Source organism: Meleagris gallopavo, chromosome Z, assembly GCF_000146605.3.
Source record: "Meleagris gallopavo isolate NT-WF06-2002-E0010 breed Aviagen turkey brand Nicholas breeding stock chromosome Z, Turkey_5.1, whole genome shotgun sequence".
Lineage (NCBI taxonomy): Eukaryota > Metazoa > Chordata > Aves > Galliformes > Phasianidae > Meleagris > Meleagris gallopavo.
The window spans coordinates 35,206,761-35,214,144 of record NC_015041.2 but is presented as its reverse complement, the minus strand read 5'-3'; positions in this window follow the sequence as shown (position 1 = coordinate 35,214,144).

The window sequence follows — 7,384 nt, the reverse complement described above, 5'->3', positions numbered from 1 at the left end:
ACCAGCAGCAACAATCTATGGAGGAAAACTTATTTTACTACGATATCGGAATGCAAGATAACACAATAAAATACAATCTAATTGAAATTGAGACTAATAAATCAAATGAAATAGGAGAGAGAGAGAGAGTTCCTGAGACCAAGTCAAACCTGAAAAGCTTGGTGCGGCTAGGAAAGAACCTTCCAACACTCCCTGCAAGGCATAGGAGACCGCTCAACCAGGAAGGGCCAGATCCCATGACTTCTGTGACGTACAGGGACAGGTACCAGGAATTGGAGCATTAACATTTTAACTCCCAGTGCACTACATGATGTTATGATGTAGAATACCGAAAACCAAAAATCACAAAACAATGACATCCACTTAGCCCACTGAGAAGATCTCTTGTTACACTTGACAGCAGTCTCCAGCAGGAGACTATTTTCTATGCAAGACGGAGTTCTATAGCATATCCAACCTAGGATCATATAAACTTATATAATAAACCTATATAAACTTATAAATAAGCTTATTTGAATCCCTTCACATCTTTCTATGATTTTATATCAACTAGTTCTGTAGAAATGGTCATGTAGAGATATCTTAATAGAAAAAGCTATTCTATACTTTTCAACTAGTTTTAGACAAACCAAACTTCTTTTTTTTTTAATTTTCTTTTTTCGTTTCATGCTTATTTTTTATATCATAAAAGAATGTGTTTTAATAGTGCAATTTAATGAGAAAAAGAGAAGCTGGAATGTCACCATATACACAAAAAGAAATGGGGGACTGTGTGTGGCACAAGAAAAGTCAAAATAAACCTTCCACACTTATCAATTATATTGAAGACAGATGTTAAAGAGAAGAGATAGTAACTCCTAAGGTAAACTCATTTAAGTATTCAAGAGCAATTCAAATCTGAGAAATATAGACATTTTCTTAATAAATATTACTGTCATTAATCTTTGAAAAAAGGGTGATATTCTTTTCTTCTTCATATAACAGTGTTTTTATGTTACTCTAGAAAGCTTATGGATAATACTTGCTACATTTAACATTGCATAGCAATTTTTATGATGCTTACTTGTCCTTGCACATTCATGACTCCCTCGAAAATTCTTTTGGGTGCCTGCAATTTTTTATAGTTTTTATCTCTGCCTGAAAATAAACATTTTTTAAAGGCCCTGCTGATATTTTTTTGTTCAATATGTTTGAAAAATAACAATTTACATCCTTATTTAAAAATACAGCTACTCGCTTCCTTATTATAGATAAAAAATTCACAGGTATGAAGTTTGATATCTGAGGCTTGCCTAGAGTTTTAAATGTTACCCTTCTCTTGTAATAATAATAATTTAAAAAAAAGTATAATTGCAAATCATTTCAATGAGACAAGACAGTATCACGGAGAGAAGTGGGTGAACATTTGGTTTCAGAATTCTTTCTTTGGAGCAGAGAAGCTAATGAAATGCTCTAGTTTTACATCAGTTCGAAGTGAGCAGCACCAATCCCAAAATTTACTGAGGCTGTAGTTTAAAACATAATGCAAATCAGCAACTATTCCAAAAAGTCTCCTTTCTTGGCTGCTCATACTTTATGTGCTGAGTAGTGAGCCAGATCACTGGTTTAAAAAAAAGACTGTTTTAACTAGGTTAACTTTCTGCTCATCGTCATGGCAAGAGTAAGCTGTAAGTATGAGGTGAGGAGGAAGATGGGATTTTAGAGATAACATCAACTAAGCTTGTTCAATGCATAACAAAATTAGAGCTTACTTTCAGTGTGCCATTCACCCATGAAATGTGGATTGAAAAAACTGTTTGATATTTTTAAATTATTTAAAGCAATCTGAACTTCATGATTTCAGCTGAGACTAACCTGTATGCAGCTGTAACTTTGACTGACGCCTTTTAATTTGTATTCTTTCAACCATGCAATAGCTTTTAAAATTTTCTTTCTCACCAAAAACCTTTTTCTTCCTGATCTTAGGAAGAATATTGTTCTGAGTTTTGTAATGAAGTCTTAAAAATGACTAGCTGTGAAAAAAAAAAAAGAAGAAAGAAAAACACCAAAAATTTGTATGAGTTTAAAATGTATTAAATGTAAATGTTTAAAATGTATTAAATGTATCAGGATAAACTTTTAAAATGTGGATATCTGGTAAAGAGACTTCAAGACCTTAGTTTAGGCACCTAAGAAGTTGCTTTGACATTTAAAAGCACTACACAGCAGCAAGTAGAGAACTCACAGGGAAAATGAATGGTGTAGAGCTACTTCTGGACACATACGATTTATTGGTTTTATCACATGGATTTTATAGATTGAGTGTAATGTGTATGGAGATTTTACAAGGTATACTTTCTTTTAGAAAAGGATTTAAAGCCTGAGAATATGAAATTTGAAATGGTTAAAAAGTCTAATTATAAGATGCAATTTATAAAGAATTAAAATTTGAGTCTCAATTCAGTTTGTGTGCATGTAAAGCCTATTTATAAATTAGGTCTTTTTTTTTTTTCCTTATTTTATTTTGGAGTTTCAGCTGCTGTCCACAGATGCTCAATTAAAATAGTTGGGATAACACCTTAGAGAAGACACCATGGATGTCTAGGCTACAGCTGTCATCAAATAATAAGTATTAGTTTCAATAATTTAGAAAATCCCAGACCAGCTGCTGATATATGGGTGTGTTTTTCAGTACTATTATTTTGTTTCTAAAACAATGATTCCAGTAATACTGCTGTAGCTACTGCCCTGTTAAGTAATGTCCACACATTAAAGATGCAATATTATTCATCTACGTGTGTCATAGTATTTAGACTAAGTACTCAGGATGCATTCAATCAGCTGATCAAATCACTCAAATACTCCATCTTTGTGAAGAGTGTCAAATATTTATAAGACTATCACTATTGTTGTGCTCTTAACACAGTTGCAGACAATATGGCATTTTTGGGAAAGAGAGAGAAAGGCTCTTCATTTGGGCAAAAGAGAAGAATCATAACCAGAAACTGTGATATTTCTCTTTTAAAGAAAAGTCAGCATGAATGTTTGGAAACTAGTGCAGGTATGTGTACACTATATTATTGTATCATGAATTAAATTTTTAATGACTTAATCTTGATTTGTTTCCAGACCATCAAATCTCACAAAATTTCCTTAAGTCTTTTAAGTGAAAAAAGTCCTTGTTATACAGACAGCTCTTTGCAGCAGTTTTGAAGATCTCTCACATTTCCTTCTTTGTTCATTGAAGTTGGTCTTACTGATCCTAATTTTTGTAATGAAATGATGACACTTGGCAAATATCCATAAAAAAAGATAAGAGGCACTTTTTAAAATATTCCTTAACACTAATGAAAAGATCATTCACCTATGTTATAAGCAGAGTGGTAAACTGGCTGAAAAGGTCTTGGCAGGGTGTAGTTGAAAATGAGAAACCCATAGAAAAAACATTTGTGTTCTTAATTAACTTTATTTTCTTCTCCGTTAATGGCAAGAAATTCAATGCCTGTATGTAAGTCAGTAAGTACTGTATGCCAATCCCTTCACAGATTAATGAATTCTGAAGGCTTTGTTCATTCTTTCTTTTTTCTCTCCTCACATTTACTAAAAAGGTGTAGAATGAATACTTCAAAATGCTTAGCTAATATTTTGCTGCCATTGGCAATGAGTTTTTCACATTAAAATTGTGGAAATAGGTATATGTGAATGTAATACTGAAAGAATATGAAACTAGTTAAATAATCAGCACAAACTGGAGATGCTCAGCAGTACTTAGAAAGACACACAGTACTTTCAGCTGTAAGAAATTCATGTCATCTTTCAGAAAGCCGATTATTTAAAATACTGCAAAACGATGTTTACATATCTTAATAAATTTCATTCCACTGTGGTCATGATGCCTCATTTTATCATATGTTGCTTCTCAAGATGGGAAAATTGGGATCCAAATAAATCTCAGATTTTATGTGTAGAATTCATCATTCATTCCATTTCATTTAACTAGGTGCCATGCTTACAAACAGAATGAACCAATAGGTTCCTTGTCAGTATTTTGATACTACCTTAGGAATCAGATGTCATGATTTGACAGCCTATGATGTCTCACCACTATCTTACCTATTTTTTCATAGTCAGAAGAAAATAAAATTGTTGTCTTTTTCTAAATTCAGATTATGCATTCCAAATCACATAAGTTTAGTTTCACTTTTATATCATTCATTATCAAACATTAAAAATAAAATAAGTTAAAAGATCAATTGCAAGAAAGTTTACATTTATAACAACATTTTTTTTCCCATATCATTTCAAATTCTACAGCTTGTTTAAAAAACTACAGACTATTCCAGGGGCTGAAATGAATTAGTTAAACAAGAAGCTATATGTCAGGCATCACATCGATACCTGACAGTTTACTAATTATTTTAAACACCTTTTATTATACTTTATTTATTAACTTTTTTTATCAACATTGTTTCAGGAAGAGATTACTTCAAAGGACTTTTCTCTGGAATAAAGAAATACTGGTAATGGGTATCATGCAGAGAGAAGTTATGACTGGCAAATGAAGTCAAATACTATGTTCTAGTTTACATATATTTTGTCTTTTTTAATTAATATTTTAATCTTCATGTTTTTTACTGAATGAACAAGGGTTTGATACTCTTATTAGCATTTTGAAAGAAATATCTTTAAAAGGAGACTGGTTAAAGAGGTGACAGTAAAGGCACACGGTCCTACAAAAATCTTAGCAAGAATTTAACTTTGGAAGTCGTAGTGTTTTAGCAAATAGAACTGCTCATGAGACTAAAATCAAGCATGTTTCTGTGCATTGCTCAATCAAATTTAAATTTTTAACTCTGTCAATTAGCATTTCTGTGTTGCATTATTTCCAAAATAATAATAGTAACAATAAACACATAGATTTGTATTTTTATGAACATTTATCTTAGTCTCCTACACGTACTCAGAGCAATAAAAACAAGGAACCATAGACCTCCAAATAGCAATATAAAACAAAGGTAAAATGTACCTGAACGTTCAGCACAAATTAGAAGAGGCAACCACATTTGAATACGGCATGAGCACGTACTGTGAATAACAGTGGCATAAATATCAGCTTTTGTGCCCACAAAGATAAGAGGTTACATCTTATAGGCACCCAAATACTGCTTTTTTTTCAATATTTCTTACCTATTAACTCCAAATTGCTTAACCATTTGGCTGAGCCTCTCTAGAATCTTTATTAAAGAACTGATTCTGCAAGGAAAGTTAGTTTTTAGGGTGTTATTTTGTTTGTTTGTTTTTGCTTTTCCTTCAGTTTTTACAAGCTCACAGCCTAAAACAATAACAAATTTCAGTATTCAGTTACTTGTGGGAGTATTCTTATTGGAAAACAAGAAAGAATATTTTAAGTATTAACATTATTCAGGTACTACATGCTGTGGAGTCCCTGAACTCTAAGATATGTTTTGCTCCTAGGGATGCCTCACCTCTAAGGGAAAGCAGACCTACCATACAGTCTTCAGAGCAGAAGGGAATATAAGAAAATCAAAGCATACATTGCTTTCTTCCTTTCACGTGTATCATGGAAAAGAAAACCAACATCTCTGTGAAAACAGTAGTGAAAAAACAATCAAATATCTCTTGAGCACATACAAAGCCAGAAAGGTGGACTGAGAGAAGCATACAGATAAAAAGCAAAGTCACTGAAATTCATTCCATATTTTAAAAAGACAAATATCTTCACATATAACCAAAAACAATTCAGCAGCTGCATGGCCAAATCCAATAAAAAAAGTTAAGTATGACAAAAAAGATAGAGAAATATGCTGTACTAGAAAGGTCAACCCACAAACATGACTAGCAGGCAGTAGTTTGCATGAGAGCCAGACAGAATAGTGTTTGCTTTCCATCAGAAAGAATATGGGAACCTCTGCTGTTGCAGATGATAAAGTCATGAGGTTCATGCTTTGCCTTCTTGAGTTAAATGCCATACTGTTCAAAATTTTTCAGGATGATATGAGCCTGTGTTGTTTATCACCTTATTAGAAGTGTGCTTTTCAGTTTGCATTCCAGCAGACACAAAAGCTAGTGCCTTAAATCAAAGCAACAGAGAAAAAAGAATTTAATTAATTCCTTGAATGCTACTTCTACACAAAAAATGAATTTCATTAATATGTATTTCAAGAAATGGATTTGGCAAGACAGCATTTACTCGAAAGCTCAAACTGTCACAAAATTTACATTATAAAGGTTGACAATATTATCATTATATTTAAAATCTCTTGTACAAGATCTCTTTCATACTAATGTCAATGACTTAAATACATGCAGTGTTATGGCCCATCTAGATATTCTGTATGGATATTTCCAAAGAAAATCAATCTAATCTTATTATGGGACCAAAGACTAGAAATTTATTTTTCTTTTACCAACTTTTACAAAGATTTTGTTATAAGCTCTGAAAAAAATTACATCAATGTTAGTGATAGATAGCGATATTTAATTGCAAATATGTGATGAGGGTGGTATGAAGTACCCTTCCTTCTGAGTTTGTTTACACCAGTCATTTTCTATTTCCACAAACTTTCCAGATTCTGTGGGATTCATATCAATCTTGTAATATTTGAAAATTGTCTCAAGACTTTAGTCCTGAAAACAAGAGTTTATGATAATTTCCAATGGTGCTTCATTTATTATTTTAAAATATTTATTATTTTTTTAAACATTTCCAGAAGATGCTAATAACAAGGAAGATATGAGTTGTCACAGTACATGATCATTTTCAACTGTATTAGAGAGCATTTGCAAGCAAACAAAACAGTCAAGACAATACATAAATACAGAAAATATATTTTTTTTTTCCCATAAAACATATGGTGCTTTAGGATGTATCTCATCATTTTTGTTAGTAATTAATGCATGAGGACTTGTAGCTAGGGTTTTTTTTTTTTGTAATAATTGGCAAGTTCTAACAGCAGTTGAAGGAGATTTGTTCAAGCAAGACCTGGCCAAACAATATAAGGTGCAAAGTTAACATTAACATAACAAACCAGTTGCTTCAAAGTAACTCGATAATAATATTTATTTTAAATATTTTCAATTTATCACAAATGTAATGAAGATCTTACATTAAATTCTAATACAGAGCAAGCATGCCTTAGCAAATTAAGAATGTTTTCTTAATTTTTAATTAAGTTAAAATTAATTAATTTAGTTAATTTTAATTAACTAAAAGGTAAAATCATTTATGTCCCTTCCAAAGTGAAAATATATCTCAAAAGCACTATGTCCCTAAGTAAAGTCAACTAAAGGTAACCCTAAAATATAGATGAATATGAAAAAATTATTAATACAAATCAATATGCAGAAATAATAACCTGAACAAAATCCACCCAAACTAAAAGCA